At 44.4% G+C, this 23207-nt stretch overlaps 1 protein-coding gene across 1 annotated transcript in view; it reads right to left on the bottom strand.

The window, feature by feature from the left end:
* The window catches only part of LOC137615280 (diacylglycerol kinase delta-like), a 359466-nt gene that overhangs the window by 28653 nt on the left and 307606 nt on the right, over nt 1-23207 (bottom strand). The window lies entirely within an intron of this gene.

A 23207-nucleotide genomic window follows, 5' to 3' on the forward strand; every position in this document is an offset into this window, starting at 1 on the left:
GGCTGCCTCCTTCGAAAAGCCTCTAGCTCTTGAGAGTCTTTCGATAGTCTGAAGGCAGTCAGACGAAGAGAGTGGAGGTTTGGGTGTACCTTCTTTACGTGAGGTTGACGCAGAAGGTCCACTCTTAGAGGAAGAGTCCTGGGAACGTCCACTAGCCATTGCAGTACCTCGGTGAACCATTCTCTCGCGGGCCAGAGGGAGCAACCAACGTCAACCGTGTCCCTTCGTGCGATGCGAACTTCTGAAGTACCCTGTTGACAATCTTGAACGGCGGGAACTCATACAGGTCGAGGTGGGACCAATCCAGCAGAAAGGCATCCACGTGAACTGCTGCTGGGTCTGGAATCGGAGAACAATACATCGGGAGCCTCTTGGTCATCGAGGTAGCGAATAGATCTATGGTGGGCTGCCCCCACAGGGCCCATAGTCTGCAGCAAACATTCTTGTGAAGGGTCCACTCTGTGGGGATGACCTGACCCTTCCGGCTGAGGCGATCTGCCATGACATTCATATCGCCCTGAATGAACCTCGTTACCAGCGAAAGCTTTCGATCTTTTGACCAAATGAGGCGGTCCCTTGCGATCTCGAACAACTTCCTCGAATGAGTCCCTCCTTGCTTGGAGATGTAAGCCAAGGCTGTGGTGTTGTCGGAGTTCACCTCCACCACCTTGTTTAGCTGGAGGGACTTGAAGTTTATCAAGGCCAGATGAACTGCCAACAACTCCTTGCAATTGATGTGAAGTGTCCTTTGCTCCTGATTCCATGTGCCCGAGCATTCCTGTCCGTCCAGAGTCGCACCCCAGCCCGTGTCCGATGCGTCCGAGAAGAGACGGTGGTCGGGGGTCTGAACAGCCAATGGTAGACCTTCCTTGAGAAGAATGCTGTTCTTCCACCACGTTAGAGTAGACCTCATCTCTTCGGAAACAGGCACTGAGACCGCCTCTAGCGTCATGTCCTTTCTCCAGTGAGCAGCTAGATGATACTGAAGGGGGCGGAGGTGGAGTCTCCCTAACTCAATGAACTGGGCCAGCGATGAAAGTGTCCCTGTTAGACTCATCCACTGCCTGACTGAACATCGGTTCCTTCTCAGCATGCTCTGGATGCATTCTAGGGCTTGATTGATCCTTGGGGCCGACGGAAAAGCCCGAAAAGCTCGACTCTGAATCTCCATACCTAGATAGACAATGGTCTGGGATGGGACGAGCTGGGACTTCTCTATATTGACCAGGAGGCCCAATTCCTTGGTCAGATCCATAGTCCATCTGAGATTCTCCAGACAGCGACGACTTGTTGGAGCTCTTAAAAGCCAGTCGTCCAAATAGAGGGAGGCTCTGATGTCTGCCAAGTGAAGGAATTTCGCAATATTCCTCATCAGTCTGGTAAACACAAGAGGTGCCGTGCTTAGGCCAAAGCACAGGGCTTGGAACTGGTACACAACCTTTCCAAAGACGAACCTTAGGAAAGGTTGAGAGTCTGGATGGATGGGGACGTGAAAGTACGCGTCTTTCAGGTCTAACGAGACCATCCAGTCCTCCTGCCTGACCGCTGCTAGGACCGACTTCGTCGTCTCCATCGTGAACGTCTGCTTGGTGACATAAGCATTGAGAGCACTGACGTCCAGCACCGGTCTCCAACCTCCTGTCTTCTTCTCTACCAGGAAGAGACGGTTGTAGAAACCCGGGGATTGATGATCCCGGACTATGACTACCGCTTCCTTTTGTAGCAAGAGCGACACCTCTTGTTGCAACGCTAGCCTCTTGTCCTTCTCCTTGTAGTTGGGAGAGAGGTTGATGGGAGACGTAGCTAGAGGGGGACTGTGGCAGAACGGAATTCTGTATCCCTCCCTTAGCCACTTCACAGACTGAGCGTCTGCACCTCTGCTCTCCCAAGCTTGCCAGAAGGTCTTGAGTCTGGCTCCCACTGCTGTCTGGAGAGGAAGGCAGTCAGAACTTGCCTTTTACGGACTTGGAACCCTTCTTGGACTTGCCACGGTGACTGTCGGCACGGGTACCTCCTCTGCTGGAGGCTCTGCCACGAAAGGGCGGGATGAACCTAGATGCAGGTGTGTCTACTGCTGCAGGGCAGAAGGGTCTAGGCACGGAAGGTAAGGTTTTAGCCTTACGTGCGGAAGATGCCATAAGATCATGGGTATCCTTCTGGATAAGCGAGGCAGCCATCCCCTTGATCAGCTCCTCCGGAAACAGACACTTGAAGAGAGGAGCAAACAACAACTCTGACTTCTGGCAAGGAGTGATACCAGCCGATAAGAAGGAGCAAAGATGTTCTCTCTTCTTGAGGACTCCCGACACGTACGAAGCCGCAAGTTCACCAGACCCATCCCGAATGGCTTTGTCCATGCTAGACATGATCAGCATGGCAGAGTCCCTATCTGAAGGGGAAGTCTTCCTGCTTAAGGCTCCCAAACACCAATCGAGGAAGTTGAAGATCTCGAAGGCACGAAAGACTCCCTTCAACAGATGATCCATATCAGAAAAGGACCAGCAGATCTTCGATCGTCTCATAGCCAACCTGAGGGGAGAGTCAACCAGACTTGAGAAGTTGCCCTGGGCAGAGGCAGGAACTCCCAAGCCGGGTTCCTCTCCCGTGGCATACCAGACGCTCGACTTGGAAGCAAGCTTGGTAGGCGGAAAGACGAAAGCAGTCTTTCCCAGTTGCTTCTTGGAATGCAACCACTCTCCCATAACCCTCAAAGCTCTCTTAGATGATCGTGCGAGAACCAGCTTGGTGAAGGCAGGCGCAGCAGACTGCATGCCCAGAGCAAACTCGGAGGGAGGAGAGCGAGGGGTTGCAGACACAAACTGCTCAGGATACAAGTCCCTGAACATGGCAAGGACTTTACGAAAGTCTAAGGAGGGAGGCGTAGACTTGGGCCCTTCAAAGTCAGAGTGCGGTTCATCCAAATGTGCAGCTTCGTCATCCGATACTCCATCATCCGAAAGCTGAGTAGGAAGTGGCAAAGGCAGAGCAGAAAGCTGAACGGCTGAATCCGGCAGTACGGGTGCATGCGTATCTGCGGATCCAACATCATGCCGCTGCTGGTCAGTCTGCGAGCTGGCAACAACAAAAGCAGAGTGCTGGTGCGTGGGAGGGGCTGCGGTGGGTTGCGGAGCATGCTGTATGGTATGTGGAGCATGCTGTATGGTATGCGGAGCATGCCGCATGGGTTGCGGAGAATGCCGCATAGTGCTGGAACCCGGCAGCTCTACAGCACCTTCCCACTGCTGATGCGGTAGCTCACGCATGTCAACGGATGGTGCAGCAAGAACATGCGTCTGGCAGGGTGGACTGCGCATCGGTGGTGGAGCTCTCACAGATGGAGTGTGGGAGCAGGCAGCCGCAGTATCTGCTGAGCGCACAACCTCGGCGGGTTGTAGGTTAACAGGTGCAGTGTTAACCTTCTCAGCATGATACTCCTGCATGAATGCCGCAAGCTGAGACTGCATAGTCTGCAGCATGGACCACTTAGGGTCTACTGTGGTTGTAGCAACAACAGACGGAGCAGTAGCCTGTTGTGGAACCACTCTACCTCTCTTGGGAGGTGTGCAGTCATCAGATGACTGCGGCGAGTCCGAACTGACCCAGTGGCTACACCTGGGCCGTTGGACTCGCTCGGAAGGGACCTTACATTTGAGCGGTCGTGAGACCTTGGTCCATCGTTTCCTCCTGGAAACTTCTTCCACAGACGAGGAATGTAAGGGCTCATTCGTCTGTATGTGGATGGGACGATCCTTAACAGATACGTCCGCAACCACTGAGGATACATCCGTGCGCCGATCAAGGCCTGCCGAACCCTTTGGTCCTTCGACATTGCTTCTCCCCTGGGCTTGGGAGCTTGCAAGAGGTCCCGGACTGGGAGGACGACTGGCACGCACAGATGTACCCTCATGCGCAACACTGACACTGACACTTTTCACATCACTAGCACTGATAACACTTCCCACTGCACTTTTCGCTTTCAGCTCTCTGACATCTGCCAAGAGCTGATTACGGTCATTAGCCAATGACTCCACTTTGTCACCGAGAGCCTGAATGGCACGCAACATATCCGCCATGGAAGGCTGAGCACTAGTAGCAGGTTCGGGAGTCACCACCACAGGGGAAGGAAAAGGTTGAGGGGCATGGGGAGAGGAAAAATCCACAGAGCGAGAAGAACTCCTCCTGATTCTCTCCTTCTCTAACCTACGTGCATTTTTAAGGAATTCGTTAAAATCGAATTCCGAAAGCCCAGCGCATTCCCCACATCGATCTTCCAATTGACAGGATTTACCCCTACAATTGGAACACACGGTGTGAGGATCTATAGAGGCCTTCGGAAGATGCCTAGCACAAGTCCTACCGCTACACTGCCTGTACTTAGGGACTTGAGACTGGTCAGACATCTTGAATTTAGAAGTAGTCAAGGGGGAATTCCAAAATCTAGCAAAGTTCGTTAACAATTAATCCAAATTAATTCCAAAGGCTTGCTAAGCTAATGATAAAGCTTCCTGAATAGCGAAGGCTAAACTCTAGAGTGAATACATCACCAAATCGTGAACAACAACTCCAGAATCAACAGCGTATCCAAGTAGGTCTTGCCGGCGGCACGACAGAGGAAAAATTGAGTTCTTGTTGACAAGAAGTACTTGAGTACCTACTCACAGATGGCGCTGTTGTGTACACCCCCACCTGGATAGCGATCGCTGGCGTATCCCGACCGTAGATTTCTGTCGGGCAACGGAGTTGACAGCTACATGATCATCGGGTAAGATTAATATTGAAAAAAAAAGTTTATACATATATACACAAATCCTTTTAGGAATTGATTCTTGAATGTTTAGGACACATCTTGATGTATTTTGGATTAAGTCAGACCCATGGAGGTGAAGATCTGAAATGAGAAAAAAAGGGTAACTTTTTTTGGCCAAAAAAAATTGTCCAAATTTCATGAATTTTTTTGGGTACCCAAATGAAATAGGAAGTGGCTAATTTTTTTAGGGAATAAACATATGTTATCCTAAAATAGAAATATGTAAAAAAATCTTCATTATTTTGTAAATTACATTTATATCAGGGGCCATATCTAAAGGTAATTTTTTGAGTACTTAGAAATTTCGTGAAAAAATACATATATTTAATATATAATATGATATTTATGTAGGTAAAAATATACCAAAATATCACAAATTCTATAGGGAACAAGAATATATATAGATAGGGCAGCTTACGCTTCGGATATGTCCACAAAATGGCCGCCAACCACACTGACTCAGACTCCCTAATCTGCCACTTGAAATGTAGGAAGGGTATGTCAATTTCAAGGTGTTATTTACTAATCTAATTATTATTGGATATGCATAAAAATTGTATGGTGGGTTGCTGGATAATTGTCGATTATTTTACGACTATAAAATTAAAATTCTGACCCCAAAAAAATTTTTTAAGGGAAATAAAATCGAAAAAAAAAAAATGTAAAACAATATAATATTTTAGCTAAAAAAATTTGATGATATTCAATCAAAAAAAAAGTAAACAAAATTTTCCGACAAATAAACATCTAGAGGAATCATTACTCTGTGATAGTTCCTTAGTACATAGTAATTTTGAAAGAATTGGGAAAAAACGAAAAAATGGCAATCACCGGAAAATCGAACACATACCTATATATACGCCATATCTGGCTAAAAAAAAAAGATAGGCATGGGTAGCCAGATCATCTAGAAACACTTTCCAACACTATAAAAATATAAGTTTTGCGACACTACTTGCCAATTCCTTACGGTAACATGACTAAGCGAAAAAATGCAAAACAAACAAAAAGGGGCACTCGCGGAAAAATGGCTAACATTCTAATATACGGCATTTCAGAAAAAAAAAATTCAGCCACGTGCTAGGCAAACCATCAAGGCACATTTTCCGACAAATAAACATCTAAATGAATCATTACTCTGTGATAGTTCCTTAGTACGTAGTAATTTTGAAAGAAATGGGAAAAAACGAAAAAATAGCAATCACAGGAAAATCGAACACATACCTATATATACGCCATATCTGGCTAAAAAAAAAAAAAGATAGGCATGGGTAGCCAGATCATCTAGAAACACTTTCCAACATTATAAAATTATAAGTTTTGCGACACTACTTGCCAATTCCTTGCGGTAACATGACTAAGCAAAAAAATGCAAAACAAATAAAAAGGGGCACTCGTGGAAAAATGGCCATTCTAATATACGGCATTTCAGAAAAAAAAAATTTCAGCCACGTGCTAGGCAAACCATCAAGGCACATTTTCCGACAAATAAACATATAAATGAATCATTACTCTGTGATAGTTCCTTAGTACGTAGTAATTTTGAAAGAAATGGGAAAAAACGAAAAAATGGCAATCACAGGAAAATCGAACACATACTTATATATACGCCATATCTGGCTAAAAAAAAAAATAGGCATGGGTAGCCAGATCATCTAGAAACACTTTCCAACACTATAAAAATATAAGTTTTGCGACACTACTTGCCAATTCCTTACGGTAACATGACTAAGCAAAAAAATGCAAAACAAATAAAAAGGGGCACTCGCGGAAAAATGCCCAACATTCTAATATACGGCATCTCAGATAAAAAAAAAAGACATGCACGTGTTAGCCCAACCATCAAGGCACACTTTCTAACACATAAACATGAAAAAAAAATAAATAATATACGGCAATTCCTTACTACGTAGTAAATTTTTACAAATATTGAAAAAAAAACAGAAATTGGCAACCGCAGTTAAATACCCAATATACCAATAACTACGTCGTATCTGACAAAAACAAAATCACGCATGGGTAGCCAGATCATCTAGACACACTTTCCAACACTAAAAAAGCAAAAGTTTTAGGACACTATTTCGCAATATCTTACGGAAAAATGACTTGGCAAAAAAATGAAAAAAAATGAAAAAGGGGTACTCGCGGTAAAATGCCCGACATTCTAATATACGGCATCTCAGATAAAAAAAAAAAGACATGCACGTGTTAGCCCAACCATCAAGGCACACTTTCTAACACATAAACATGAAAAAAAAAATGAATAATATACGGCAATTCCTTACTACGTAGTAATTTTTACAAATATTGAAAAAAAACAGAAATTGGTAACCGCAGTTAAATACCCAATATACCAATAACTACGTCGTATCTGACAAAAACAAAGTCATGCATGGGTAGCCAGATCATCTAGACACACTTTCCAACACTAAACAAGCAAAAGTTTTACAACACTATTTGGCAATATCTTACGGAAAAATGACTTAGCTAAAAAATGAAAAAAAATGAAAAAGGGGCACTCGCGGTAAAATGGTCCTCGTGGTGATGAACGACATTTTAACTAAAAAAAAAATCATGCACATGGTAGCCAAACAATCCACCAAGACTTTCCACAACTGATAACCTATACAAGTTGCACCATTCTACGACAATTTCATAATACGTAATAACTTTGATAATTATGCAAACTACCTTAGAAGGGTAAACTCGGTCGCGCTCGACCCCGACGCGTCTCAGAAATCGGGGAAGGAGTACAGCTACAGCAATGCACATCTGGACACTACTAGAGCGTGTAGGGGAGACACCTCCTGCAGGTCGATCACCCACAAATTCAGTCACGGGGGTGAGTCACGTGAGAAAAACCTGTCTTTTTTTGACGCTCGGGGTCGCGAACGACCCACCGTACCTATCCAGGGTTAATGTTCATTATAAAGTGTTACAAGCCATAAAGTGTTTTTCCAAATCAAACCAACTAGAGTTGACACAAAAGTAAAGAGCATGTTCCACCTAGCATAACCTGTTCAGTGTCCTGTTTCTATATTTCTTTAATCTGTGGATAAACCTCACGTTATGCTAGCCTTCTTACAGAAAGGGGGGGGGTTGTGTGTTATCCAAATTTTTTTTTTTTCTTTTTACTATGTAGTCATAGTGGGTGAGTGATATGAACAGGAATCAACTGATGGTTAACCTACTTTTAAATTTCATAATTTGTTTGGTTTGTTACAGGTGTCTTGAGTTGAATTTTGTTGCTGTGATCCTAATCTAACTTACTCTCCTACTTAGTTTTGCCGTAGTTTTCAAAGATTAACTTTAAACAGTAATGTAGTTCTTAATAATTCTAAATTCAGTGTCAAAATTTGTAGTGTACTTTGTTTTACTTCCGCTTACTTTATGAGTGTGGTAGAGCTAAGACAGACTGGAACAGTTGAGTGATCCATTATTTGTGATTTACAAAATTTGGGGCTTATGGACTATGAGACAAAAGTTTAGGAGTGCTACATAGATGAAAGGAATCAGGATTGGGATCCTTTATTTGCATCCTATTCTAAGGCATGTACAGAGACCTGTTTCGAAGATGGACAAGGGATCTTTGCAATACCATTCTTCAGCTTTATCAATCAAGGAACATTGCTAATGCACGGAATAATAACAAGATGGTAATAAGGACTCATAGAGGATTGCCCTTCCATGTACTCCCTTCTCTCTTACAGCTTCATTTCCAAGATAGAAGAGACCAACCCATGTATGATCTGTCACTCACTTTAGGAAAGGACCACTTACCATGAGTGCGCTCTTCCCAAAGTTACCTTTGCCAACAATGTTTGTGCTTCCATACTCAACTCCCATGTTCCCAAGTACACAATTTCTACCACAGTCTTTCTCCCTCTCTTGTTCCACAACCTAACTCCCACCAGAAGCCACCTCAAAATATTAGTTACGAACACCAATTTCTAAAATTGAGTTCAGAAGGAGGTCTATATGGTAGTGCAGAAACAGCTGAGTGGCACTATATATAATACAATTACCACTTATTATGCTCAAATTGTCCTATTACCCCCAGTGTCTTCCACTCTTCTTCTAAGAGGCGTCCCAGCTCTACTAGCTCACATAGCACTAGCAGATGCAGCTATCATGCACCACAGCACAAGATCTGCTTCACCTGAAGCACTTATTTATAAGTTTCTCCTATACTTAATAGATCCCGATGACTTGCCTCTGCTACTTTCAAAGAGTATCCTGAAGAAAATAGAGGAATATATCATTTTCCTCAGAGCGATCAAAAGAAATCAACTTCTCAAGCTTCAGGCAATCCCCTCTTTAGGCTGGACAGTGTAAGCTGTTCAGGCAATTTGAGTCCTCCCTTCCCCGAGGATAGGAAGATAGTAACGGCCAGTGATCCCTGAAAACATATACATGTAGAAGGTAGAAGATAATGTTCCATTCAAGGACAACATCCAACCCTCCTTCTGGTGGATAGTTCCATGCTCACAATACCTTCTCCTGTTCCCCAGTAGCAACCCGAGACTATCACGTTTTCCCACCTATCGGAGCAAGAACTCTTTAAGACCAGGAAAAATGAGATTTGGCTCATTCTAGGGACAGGTGTGGATAGAAGTATTGAAAATCCCTTAGGGTAGTAGATCTCTCTCTCTCTCTCTCTCTCTCTCTCTCTCTCTCTCTCTCTCTCTCTCTCTCTCTCTCTCTCTCTCTCTCTCTCTCTCTCCAAGCACCTGATCAAATTCCACGCTTGAAAAACAAAGTCCAATATATAATGCGTGAAATTACTTTTATTAAACATAGAATGTTTAAAATAATTATCATTACTAAAATTATTACATAACAATGCTAACAATTTCAATTCTTCTAATCATCATCATCATCATTTTAATAATAATTTCTGGGTCGACCTGTGACGGCCGGTGAAAAGGGTCCTTCTTTACACTTTTCTGATATAATCCTTCCAAATATACCATAGAAAGATAAAAGCATGGAATGCAGAGGTTACTACCCTCGCGCGAGCACCTTGTGGGTGTCGCATATAAAGCAGGGACGCATGAAAACCACTATTCACAGGCTGTCTTCCATTTAAATAATTCCTTCATCAAAGGGAAGGGCCGTAACAAAGGCCCCAGATACCGCACCTGAGCCACTCCACCGATGCCCGACGCGAGCGCCCTCTGAGACATCCTTCTGTTTTGGACTTGCTAGCTTGGTCTTAGATTTTTGTGTTCTCGGTGTTTTCCCGTTTCGTGGATTAATTTCATCATGGCCGAAGCTCCAACTTCACCAATACCAATGTCAAGTACCATAGTTTGTTTTGACAGCTTTTGCAGTACCGGGCAGTTGTACTCTTCCCAGTATTGTGTTGTTTTTATTTCGACCGGCTTGGCCTTCCGCGGTGTCGGCAGCCATTGTTCTTTTGATTTGCCTGGCTGGGAATTTCATGTTAGTATTGCCCATTTGGTACACTGTCAGTTAGGTTCTTGGTAAGTCACTGGCCTTACGCCTTTTTGAACCATTATTATTATTATTATTATTATTATTATTATTATTATTATTTCTTATGGTACTTTTTCCTAGCAAGTCCAGTCTGGACGAACAAGAATAGCGTTCTGGCTTTATTACAGTTTAGTACCCGCCCTGAGAGGCGTTCGTGAGTGGACTATATCCTTTTAAATTTTGTTACGCAGACGTTATTCTTCGTTCGTAGTCTTGTATTTGACGTTACAATTTTATTGTTATACTTATATTATATTATAGTGTGCTTAATTAGGTTCTTTATAGTGTAACCACGAGAGCGAGAGCATGGAGTTCTCGTTTTCTGTCGCTCAGTCACGAGTTACCCTTTCTCTCGTTTTCTTTCTTAGCCTCGAGTAGGAGAGGTGGATTTGCCGTTTTCCGTTTTATACGATCACGGGTTCTCCATCCCCCCTCTCCCTCTACGGGTATATGATATTTTACGACTTATTTTATTATGTGGTTACTGTTAATATAGCTAGCGTTATTATAGGTCCTGTTCGTGTGTGAGTCATTGTTTTGGGCCAGCTTTATGACACCACCTGTTCCCCTCGTAGTTCCGTCCTCTCCCCGGTACGGCTTGGGATAGGATCTGAACATTCATCCACTCCGCCTTGAGTTCTACTCTGCCATGAGGGATACTCATTGAGATTGGAACCTATAGTTATATATCATTTGGAGTGCAACCCTCTGGCAGGGCCTCATCCCCCCGGTGGTCCCTTGCACCCAGACTACGGCCACGGCCATATCCACACAAAATATTCATGATTAATCACAACTTATTTATTCAAGACCTTTCACCGGACCTCCGGCTTCACTGGAGATCACCAATATGCTTAGCAATGATGTTAACCTTAGCTTTTAGCTACTGCTTGTATTTTATAATTTATTTGGTTACGGGCCTATCACTGAATCCTCTCGACCCTGTCGGAGGTTCCGCAGCTTACAATAATTTATTTTATTCTTATTTTAATAATATTTATAGCGATACTGACCCATTTTAAATTGCTCCGGCACACTCTGGTGCAGGTAAATTTTATATTTAAAATATTTTAATATGGAGCTCCGGCTCCCATTCATTGAACCATCCTATGCACACATATTTAATGCTATCTAGACTCTGTTAGTAGATCTTAATCCCTTACCAGAGTCTCAAGGAACATCCAGACTTGTGTCTCCTTTCTTTTACAGAAGGTCCGCTGCGCTGCCAAGGGCTGCCCTGCCTCTTTCAACGATCCCGTTGGACATGACCTCTGCCGGTCGCATGCACATTGCGCTATCTCCTTTATTCGGGAGCCGGGACAAGCCCCATACATGGTTTGGTTCCCGGAATCGTGCACGCTCTGTTACGAGTTGTCCTCCTTACTCCTGAACGATGACGTAAGTTGGTTTTCGTTTTGTTCCTTTTATCCTTTGGCGATGATTTAATTTGTTCCTTAATTATGTATACATCGCTTATTTCGGAGAACGATCCTTCTCCTTCATCACTAATCCCCTCACCTCTTTCAGGCCGATGATGAATCTCTTCGGTTGGCAAGAGCGGCTCTTCGTCCTTGGGTGTCGGGCTTCGGCAGGAATGCTCCGTCTGGCGCACCCTATCTCCTCGACGGAGACATGGGCTCCCGACTCTTCCCAGGCTCTACCACTGCAGCAGTCACTCCGGAGGCGGCTGCCCCTTTAATTGAAGCGGTCAGAGCGACCATCCCCACGGAAGACGAATCTCTTTTATCGGAGGACGTGTCAGCTCTGGGTTTAGACATCGAGCCCATGGACGAGCAGGTAGGTGGTGTCGAGCTGGTGGAAACTTTTTTGTCTCCTACTCCTTCCTCTACCTCTTCCTTTCTCGGCTTTGATAAGCCTACGGCTTCTCCTCGGGATCCCTCCATCCCCGTACGACCCAAGGTGAAGCCACTATGTACCTTTAAGTCATCAGCTTTGCCATTGTCTACGTCACCGGTCCCTGGACCCTTGACTGCTCCTGATGTTTCTATTGCTTCCCATAAAACCGTGACTTCTAAGAAATCGAACTCCGCCAAGTCCAAGGCTTCATCGGCAGGTGGCTCTCAGGAACCCTCCTTCCCCGTCGACCTGATCAGGGATATAGTCAAGGAGCAAATTCAGCAACATTCTGGGGCTATGACGGAGCTAAAAGATATGGTGGCGAATCTGATCCGCTCAGGAACTCAGATTCCTCCGCCTTCAGCCCCAGACGCGTCGAAGTTACCCCCCTTCAATAAAAACAACCCTTGGAGGTTTGCCTTGCATGCTCCTTACTTAGATGGTACCCTAACTCTAGATGGCATAGGCACCCGCCCTCTAGAGGACCTAGAATTCTACCCCCCGGGGCTAGAATTCCCATTCAACGGCTTCGTACGTTTGAAGGAGCATGCCTTGGTTAGAATGGACAAGGTACCGAAGGAAACAGTGATATTTCCAAAAGAACAGGCCCAAGCTGTCTGGGCCAGGACTCTATCAGAATGGGGGTGTACCAACTCCAAGCTCACCCCACACAAAGGTGCCTACACTATTTTTACAACGCCATCGTCCATTAACTTGCCACTTATAGATAAAGTGACAGATCTGACAATACAGGCCGTCAAGGAAGGCTCTGCCATGCCGGCTCTCAAAGAGACGGACCCCACCTCAATGCTCATTCCGAGTACCTCTACCACCTGGGATGACGCTTCTTCTACCTTCACGGTAGGGAAGCTAGACCCAGACTGCGCCACTACTCTCTTTTCTGAGAGGCTTCCCAGATTACTAGAGAATCTTCTCAAGACCGAGTTCGAGGCACGTAATAGGTTAGCTAGGTCCCTCCACTCCATCACCTCCGTAGAGTCCCTAGCCTCTGTTTACCCGACTGAAATTTTGTTCAGGGTTTTCACAAAGAACCTGCTTCTGTCCTACCAAGTTGACCTCCACGACTTCTGGTCGGCTCGGGATAGCTGCAGGAAATACGTTCTGTCTGAGACTTCTATCAGACATGAACCGAACAGGCTGATAGCGTCCTCCTGCTGGGGTAAGAACCTATTCCCTCAGGATGAAGTTAATAAAGTTCTTCAGGACGCTGCGAGGGCAAACAAAAATTTGCAAGTAAGGTGGGGCCTCACGACCAACAGGAAGATCGAATCTAACAAACAAACTTTCATCAAGAAAAAGCAGAGATTTACCCCTTACAAGACGAACTGGGGTCACTACCACCAATCGTCAGTCCCCCACACGTCAACACAGTCTTCCTCTGCTTCGACTTCTCAGCAACCGGCTCCCCCCTCAACAGGTGGTCTACCTCACTGCTCCCCCAGGTACACAACCAAACCCCACTTGGATGTCCTCTCCGGCATACAACCCTAGCTACGAACCCTCCGGTTCCTTTCGTGGACACCAGAGAGAAGCTACAGAGGTAGAGGACAGTTCCGCCATCGAGGTGGACCTAGAGCAAGGGGTGCTCGGGGAGGGAAGGGACCTAGATTCACTCCCTCGCAATGATGTGTTCCCGGTAGGGGGGAGACTTTATCACTTTCGAGACCATTGGACCTTCAGTCCATGGGCTCACAGCATAATATCCAAAGGCTTGGGTTGGAAATGGTCACAGGGATCTCCACCTCCACCAGTGTCCTTCTTCCAGAGACCCACTCCCATTCTGAAAGAGTACACCACAGAGTTACTCAAGAAGAAAGCAATCAAATGGGTTCGATAACTGAAATTCCAAGGCAGCCTGTTTACAGTTCCAAAGAAAGACTCGTCGGCGTTGAGAGTGGTTCTGGACTTGTCAAAACTAAACTCTTATATTCTCTGCGACAAGTTCCGTATGTTGACTATCTCTCAGGTACAGACCTTACTTCCCCGTAGGGCCGTCACCACCTCTATCGATCTTACCGATGCCTATTATCATGTGCCAGTAGCTCGAAACTTCTCTCCTTACCTAGGCTTCCGCCTAGGCAAGAAAGCCTTTGCGTTCAAAGTCATGCCCTTCGGTCTCAGCATTGCCCCCAGGATAATCACGAAACTGGGAGAGACAGTGCTCGAACAATTCAGGAACCAAGGGATACAGATCATTGCCTATCTGGACGATTGGCTCATTTGGGCTCGGTCGACCCAGGAATGCAACAGAGCTACGACGAAAGTAATTCAATTTCTCGCCAACCTGGGATTCCAAGTCAATCTCCAAAAGTCCCGCCTACAACCATCAAGCCACTTCGAATGGTTAGGAATTCAGTGGGACCTTTCAAAGCACAGGCTCTCCTTTCCTCCCAAAAAGGTAAGGGAGATAGCTTCCAAGATCAGGAATTTTTTCAAACACAAACAGGTGTCCAGAAGAGCCTTAGAAAGAATCCTCGGCCTTCTCTAATTTGCTTCAGTAACAGATCTCCTATTAAAAGCCAAACTCAAAGACATCAATCGAGTTTGGAGAAAGAGAGCTACAGTACCCTTAAGAGACAAGATCTCAAAGATCCCCTTTGTCTTAAAAAATGACACTACGCCCATGGTCCGAACGGAGGAACCTCTCCAAATCGGTTCCTCTGCAATTCCCCCCTCCACAAGTGACAGTTCATACAGACGCGTCTCTGAGTGGCTGGGGGGGGGGGTTACTCCCAACATCAGATGTTTCAGGGCTCTTGGTCACCCGCCATGAAACAGTTCCATATCAATGTTCTCGAAGCCATGGCAGTGTTCTTGACCCTGAGGAGAATCTCTCCTCCAAGGTCATCCCACATCAGAGTAGTTTCAGACAGCACAGCTGTCGTACACTGCATCAACAGAGGAGGATCCAAGTCACCCAACCTGAATCAGGTCCTGGTCACTATCTTCCCCTTGGCAGCAGACAAGAACTGGTTCCTGTCAGCAACTCACCTAGCAGGAGTCCAGAATGTGATAGCGGACTCACTATCCAGGACGAATCCACTGGAATCGGAATGGTCCCTAGACATAAATTCCTTCCGGTGGATACTCAGGCTGGTTCCGGGCCTCCAGGTAGATCTGTTCGCGACTCAACTGAATCACAAACTTCCCTGTTATGTGACCCCAAACCTGGACCCTCAGGCTTATGCCATGGACGCATTAACCCTGGATTGGAACCATTGGAAGATTTACCTATTCCCTCCAGTGAATCTTCTAATGAAAGTTTTACACAAACTACGCTCCTTCCAAGGGGCAGTGGCCTTAGTAGCACCTCACTGGCCAAAAAGCAGTTGGTTTCCTTTCCTCCTCGAGTTGAAACTCCGTCCCTTCCGGATCCCATTCCCCAAGCTGACCCAAGTAGTCCAAACTCGGACTGTGTCAGATTCCTCAAGCATAGCCAAAACCCTAACTTTGTGGACTTCATGAAGTTTGCAGCTCGTAGAGATGCGAACATCGACCCGGAAAATGTCCTCTTTATAGAATCAGACAAAAAGGACTCTACAATTCGTCAATATGATTCGGCCGTTAAGAAACTAGCAGATTTCTTAAAGAATTCAGACCATATTTCTATGACTCCTAATTTAGCCATCTCCTTCTTTAGGTTCATATTTGACAAAGGCCTAGCAGCTAGCACTATAACCACCATCAAGTCAGCTTTGAAGAAGGTCTTCCTTGTTGGGTTTAACATTAACCTAGCAGATTCCTATTTCTCATCTATTCCAAAAGCATGTGCTAGGCTTCGACCTTCGGTTCGTCGACAAAAGGTCTCTTGGTCTCTGAACGATGTCCTCAAACTTGCGTCAGACACGGACAATGAATCCTGCTCCTATATCACTCTTCTTAGGAAGACTTTATTTCTAACGGCTTTGGCCTCGGGTGCTAGAATCTCAGAACTAGCAGCTCTCTCACGAAACTCAGAAAACAGATTTCCTCCCTTCAGGTGAAGTACTTCTTTCTCCAGACAGAGCTTTCCTAGCTAAAAATGAGGACCCACAAAATAGGTGGTCCCCTTGGAAGATTATTCCTCTTTTCCAAGATACTGCTCTGTGTCCAGTCACTACTCTCAGGGCCTTTTTAGCTAGAACTGCCACCCGCCCGTCTGGCTCCTTGTTTATCAGAGAACAAGGAGGTACTATTTCCATTCAAGGCATTAGGCAACAAATCCTATACTTCATTAAACAAGCTAATCCGGAATCATTTCCCCATGCTCATGATATCTGGTCAGTAGCTACCTCCATCAATTATTTCGAAAATATGGATTTTGATGACCTTAAAAAGTACACGGGTTGGAAATCTCCTATGGTTTTCAAAGGCCACTATCTAAAGAACTTACAGGCCCTTAAATACCCAACGGTTGCAGCTGGGAGACTCATCTCTCCCCATTAATCTCTTGTTCTTCCTTTCATCCATCTCTCCTCTTCTCCCTCCTACCTGCCACTCGCACCACGTCGCCGCTCTCGTTGGTGGTTCGTTAGCCCTAAGGTAAGGTGTCTGATTTGAGATTCTCAATATCCTTACCCAACCTCCCATCCCTTCCTTATCACATCCCATTTTTCCTTATCCTATAAAGAAATCCTACCCACTGAACCTTGTATCCTATCCCCTATACCCAGACCACGTGTGCTGTTTAGTCCTAGTTTTAATTAATTCACCCTGTGACAGTGTTGATTCCCATGTGTAACGTTTAAATCCCTAAGCTTTGCATTTTCAGTTAATTTGCTTAAAAGTTTTAACCACACGACTTCATCGTGTTCCCAGCCGGTAGAAGTAAGTGTGCTGATAATAATTCAATTTATTTCCCCCTTCCAGGGAACGTGATTGCTGTGCTGGAGTTTCATCCACGGTCCCCCCAAACTCCATCCTAAGCTCCTCGTGGCATAAATTATAATATAAATAATTAGCTGTTGTGCTCCCCTTTTCTTTTATTAATTTTTATTTAAATGTTACTGTAAATACATATATTTGTCAGTATTCCTTGTATCATTGCTGACTGGCGACCTACCATTGTTATTTGTTTTGTTATAGCCCTTGAGTCCCTTAAGCAAGGCCGGACTCGAACCAGTGGCCCGTAACATATTGGCAACCAAATGCCAGGATTCGCTAAGACAGTAATTTCAAATTAATTTTATTAAAAGTCAAATTCCCCCGTTTCCTGTCTTTAGCGATTTAATTTCAAGTAAATTATATAATCACTGGAGTTGGAACCGTGGAAGAAAACCGCAAAAGCTTTCTATTCTCATTGTTAAAGTTTTGTGTTTATTAGTGCGTGTGTTCGCACCGCGAACCCTTTTGTTTTGAAAACCGCTTGGTAGATTTTAGTCCGATTGTTTAGCAGGATAGCCAACCGCGTGAGAAGAATTTGTGTTCTTTTTTCTGAGTGTTTATTATCACAGTGGTTAAAATTTTCCATTTATCAAAACATTGTGCATTAGGTGAATGTCTTATTGTGTTATTTTGTGTTTAAAAAAGAAAATAAGTGAAGTGAAACTTACGATATTTTAGGACAAAAAGCGTGGCAGGCTGAGCACGTGTTCATTTCAAAACATGGCCAAATTGATATAACTCAGCCCATCGCCATGTTTTCGGACGAAGCCAAGGTTTAATATTGTCTGCAATTATTATCTTTGTCAATTGTTTACCAATTCTATGCAGACCCGAGATTTTAGTCGAATTATTGTACATTGGTAAGTGATTCACGCACATCAATCATTTAATCTTGTGCATGGAATATTTTATCATTTATCTTTAGTGCTAGGATACCGGCTAGTCTCATATCGGAACTTTTGGCTTACAATTCACGTAAACGTTTAACGGCAGTGAGGCATAATTCTGTAGAGTAACGGTAAGACCACGTGGCATTCCTTATTTCGATTTTTTTTTTCTTATGATAGTAAGGGTTCTTAATTTCATTTTATTACTTTCGTGGGATATTATTTTCATGTACATTATTGATAGGGATAAATTTTTCATTCATATATATTGTGCAGTGAGTGATTGTTTAATTTCGTGTTAAAACTAAGTGAATTGAAATTTACGAAATTTTAGGAAGAAACCGTGGTAGACTAAAACACGTGTTAATTTCCTGTGTTGGTAACCGTAAGCACACGTGGCATTCTTTATTTCAATTTTTCCTTTTCACAGTAAGGGTATGCAATTCCATTTTGTTACTTTCGTGGGGTATTATTTTTATGTACATTTTTGAAAGGGATAATTTCCTAAGATTGTGTAACATTGTTAACCTAAAGATAAAGGATTTATGATATCACATTCAATTTAATTTTTTCAGTCTGGGTATAGGATCATTTAGATAAACTATTTGGAGGTGTAATTTTTTAAACTCATTTTGTTTTTATTAAAGGGAAAGTATGTAAAGGGGTTGATGTTCTTAATGAAGCATTAAGCAATCTTCGTGACATTGTTTGTTTATTTAATTTGTTATACTTTAAGTATAAATACAAACTTTGCTTTAAGTCACAGGGTTGCAAGTGGTGGTGTTGCAAGAACGCACCCACACATTTTTAAAAATCCATTTTTTTTCCTTAAGACTAGCATATGAGGGTCACACATCGTGGAGATTCCAATTTTTTTCCTTAAGACTAGCATAGGAGGGTCACACATCGTGGAGATTCCAATTTTTTTCCTTATGACTGGCATAGGAGGGTCATACATCGTGGAGATTCCATTTTTTTTCCCTTAAGACTAGCATAGGAGGGTCACACATCGTGGAGATTCCATTTTTTTTTCCTTAAGACTAGCATAGGAGGGTCACACATCGTGGAGATTCCATTTTTTTTCCTTAAGACTAGCATAGGAGGGTCACACATCGTGGAGATTCCCTTTTTTTCCTTAAGACTAGCATAGGAGGGTCACACATCGTGGAGATTCCATTTTTTTTCCTTAAGACTAGCATAGGAGGGTCACACATCGTGGAGATTCCATTTTTTCCCCTAAGTCTAGCATAGGAAGGTCACACATTGTGGAGATTCCATTTTTTTCCTTAAGTCTAGTATAGGAGGGTCACACATCGTGGAGATTCCATTTTTTTTCCTTGTGGCTGGCACAGGAGGGTCACACATCGTGGAGATTCCATTTTTTTCCTTAAGACTAGCATAGGAGGGTCACACATCGTGGGGATTCCATTTTTTTTCCTTAAGACTAGCATAGGAGGGTCACACATCGTGGAGATTCCATTTTTTTTCCTTAAGACTAGCATAGGAGGGTCACACATCGTGGAGATTCCATTTTTTTTCCTTAAGACTAGCATAGGAGGGTCACACATCGTGGAGATTCCATTTTTTCCCCTAAGTCTAGCATAGGAAGGTCACACATCGTGGAGATTCCATTTTTTTCCTTAAGTCTAGCATAGGAGGGTCACACATCGTGGAGATTCCATTTTTTTTCTTTGTGGCTGGCACAGGAGGGTCACACATCGTGGAGATTCCATTTTTTTCCTTAAGACTAGCATAGGAGGGTCACACATCGTGGAGATTCCATTTTTTTTCCTTAAGACTAGCACAGAGGGTCATTCATTGTTGTGATTCCATTTTTAAATGACTAGCATAGAGATTCACCCATTGTTGTGATTCCAATTTTTTAAAGACTAGCATAGAGATTCACCCATTGTTATGATTCCGTTTTTTTTATGACTAGCATAGAGATTCACCCATTGTTGTGATTCCATTGTTTTCAAAAGACTAGCATAGAGGTTCACCCATTGATGTGATTACATTTTTTTTGTACTAGCATAGAGATTCACCCATTGTGGGGATTCCATTTCTTTTATGACTAGTATAAAGGTTCACCAATAGTTGTGATTCCGTTTTATTTCGTCCAGCATAGTGTCACCCATAGTTGTGATCTCATTTTTTTTCCTGACTAGCCTAGAGGGTCACCTACTGTAGAGTTGTGATTCCAGTTTATTTTGTCTAGCATAGAGGGTCACCTATAGTTGTGATTCCAATTTTTATTGTGTAGCACAGTTGTCAAATATATCGTTACTTGTTTGGACGCATTACAACCGGATAGCCTAAGCTCACCCATTGTCGTGACCCTGGTTTTCGAGTTAGGCTCCTGTTCAATTACTTGCAAGGCTTGCTACTCGGTGATAGTTCTTTCTTGAGACGCAATTTTACAGCCATTGTGCATTTTGCCCGGCTCCATCTTCATCCTTCCTTCCATGAGACTCTTGTGTAAGGCTAGAGCGTCTTTCCCCTCCGTGTAATTTCTTGCACGGCCAACATCGTACCTTGTGCTGTTGAGTTTGTTCTTGTCACTGTCTCCACAAGAAATTAGCAAAATGACTGCTGCTGAGATCAGTGCATTTGTGGATTTGGCAGAACGACAAGGCTATGAGGGAGAGGCCTTGCGAAGGTATGTGCGGGAACTCACGGGTGAAGCCAATGCCCGGAGAAGAACGGAGAAAGAAAGGATGCAGCATGCGAGAGAAAGAGCGAGAGCGTATGAATTAAAGAAGCGGGAAATAGACGCTCGATTAGCCCAGCTCAGTAACTCGCTACCTCAACCTAATAGTGCCAACGACCAGCAGGACAACTGCAGAGAGAAACAGTGCATTGAAGGGTTCACCAAGGAACTCCCTACAGCGGAACTGAAGGCGACCATGTCCCAGCTCAGCAAGAAGTGTGGAGTGGGGGCAGGGAGTGATCTCGCACATGAGGGCTACAACTCAAGCTTGGGTCAAAAGCCTGAGAAGTGTGTACAGCGAGTGCCCCTCAGGTGCATGGAGGCTGCCAAGCCGGAGCCTAAAACTGTGAGGACGCAACCTGCAGGGGAAGACGACTGGCTAGGTACCATTGACCTGGGTGAGGTAGCTTGGCTAAGGGAGGAGGCCCAAGAGTCTCCCCCTTCCAGCAATGAGTTTAAGCCCCATACCCGAGAGTGCTCCCCAGCTAAAGCAATGATGCTTTCCACCAGACCAGAGGTCTCAGAGGAAGACCAAGAGACCATCAGGAGCCAGGCACAGCTCAGCAGATTCCAGCTGATGGGTGAGATGGGGATAAACCACAGGGCACCCACCTACCTGAGCGAGGTGGAAATAAATAACCCCTCTAAGGCTGAGTTCCTGCTAAGGGATGAGGTGCCCCTTAAGATCACCCGAGGTTCTCACGATCCTGTTAAGGTCTCATGCCGGCAAGTAGTTTTCCCCTGTAATCTCCGCTTGTTGATGCTAGGCGTGGCCCATGAGAGACTGGGAGGACACTTTAGGGTAACAGGTCCTACCCAGATGATCCAGCATCAATTCTGGCTGGGCTTGCACGAGACTGTTAAGGCTTACTTAGCATCCTGCCATCCTTGCCCAGTCTCCGGTAACTATAAGCAAATAATGCTGAGGTCCTCGCTCCAACTCATCCCATCCATTAGTGTCACAGAACTGACACAATTCTTTTATTGGTATGGCTTCCTAGCCACATTTCAGAAGGACGAAGGTTCCCACTTCATGGCAGAGGAGTCACGACCTCTGACCATACTCATAATTCATTTTTGGCTTCACCAGGTGCAAGCAGGAATTCCCAACTGTGGGGTTTACTTGAATTTCTTCCAGACATGGGATAAACTCCAAACTCAAGAGAATGAGCTCTTAGGCATGGGCTCATCTCTTGAGCATCTTGGATCCTATTGTGCGGACCAAAAGTTCCCACTGACATTCCTAAAGGACCGTAATCCTCTAACCTACTTGACTGAGCTACGTAATGGGAATAAGGGGCTCATGAGGAGGGCATACACCTCCAGAACTACAACTGGAATGTCAAGTGCCTAAAGAACTCAGGTGAGAGAGATGTGCTTTCCCGGCATTAGTGCCCAATGCACAGTGCCATGACCATAGCGTAGCCATAGTCAGTAGGTTAATTTAGGTTGTATGGAAAAATTTTAATTGGCCTTGGTGTCTCCCCAGGTAAATAAACTTGAGGAGCCATCCTGGCATCATTATTTACATTTAATGTATTTTTATGTATTTATTTTATCTTTTTTTGCATATAAGCCCATTTTTCTTTAATTTTATGCCTACCACTGCACTAGGTCACTTAACTTTAACCATTTTTTACATTTTAATTTTCAATTTTGCATTTTCTAATTTTTCAGTTGCTGCCTCACAGCCAGCATACTTATTTCTAGGTGGCACTTAAAGTTAATTTACTGTCAAAATAACGTAAAATGGTGACCCTAGTTGCAGCTTAGATATTTATCCATCATCGTGGTGAGACTCACTGAGGGAGGAATCATTAAGGCTAGTGGCTTCAGACCTTGCTTGCAGAGTTCTTGTCCTGTTTTAGGACAAAATCTCTGCTAAAATGGGGGGCTGTTAGTAATGGCAGTCATTTCGCCACCTTTTTCAAATAACAAAAGACCCCGCCAGCAAGCATGAGTCAAAATGCCACGAGTTTTGGGACCCTACCCAGAGTCTCACCCCCCTCCAACCATCCTATACCACTCTACTCCCCCTGAGATCTCAACTTCAGCTACCTTCTACGAGTCACGTGACAACATCGAGGTCCCAGGAGAAGGAGGGAAGCGAGCTGTGAAGGATGTGGGGACACGTGATCAAGCCTGACCAATAGGACAGCGGTCAGGCCAATCCCCCCTACCCCCCCCCCCCCCCCAATTGGGGGTCAAGTGGGGTTGATCTACCCAGGGAAACCTGAGATCTTTTTCTTCGTGACTCAGCCTCCATGAGGATAACATCTCCTTTTCTTCACTCAACCTCCTTGAGGGAAACACCAGCTCTCTTCACCCTCAAGACATCAGGGAGGCAGGACCTCTGTTTACATATCCTTCCAGAAGGGAAGGAACCAGAGTCCTTTTTACTAAGGTAAGGTGTCTGATTTGAGATTCTCAATATCCTTACCCAACCTCCCATCCCTTCCTTATCACATCCCATTTTTCCTTATCCTCTAAAGAAATCCTACCCACTGAACCTTGTATCCTATCCCCTATACCCAGACCACGTGTGCTGTTTAGTCCTAGTTTT

This window comes from Palaemon carinicauda, chromosome 21, assembly GCF_036898095.1.
Source record: "Palaemon carinicauda isolate YSFRI2023 chromosome 21, ASM3689809v2, whole genome shotgun sequence".
In the NCBI taxonomy this organism is placed as follows: Eukaryota; Metazoa; Arthropoda; class Malacostraca; order Decapoda; family Palaemonidae; genus Palaemon; species Palaemon carinicauda.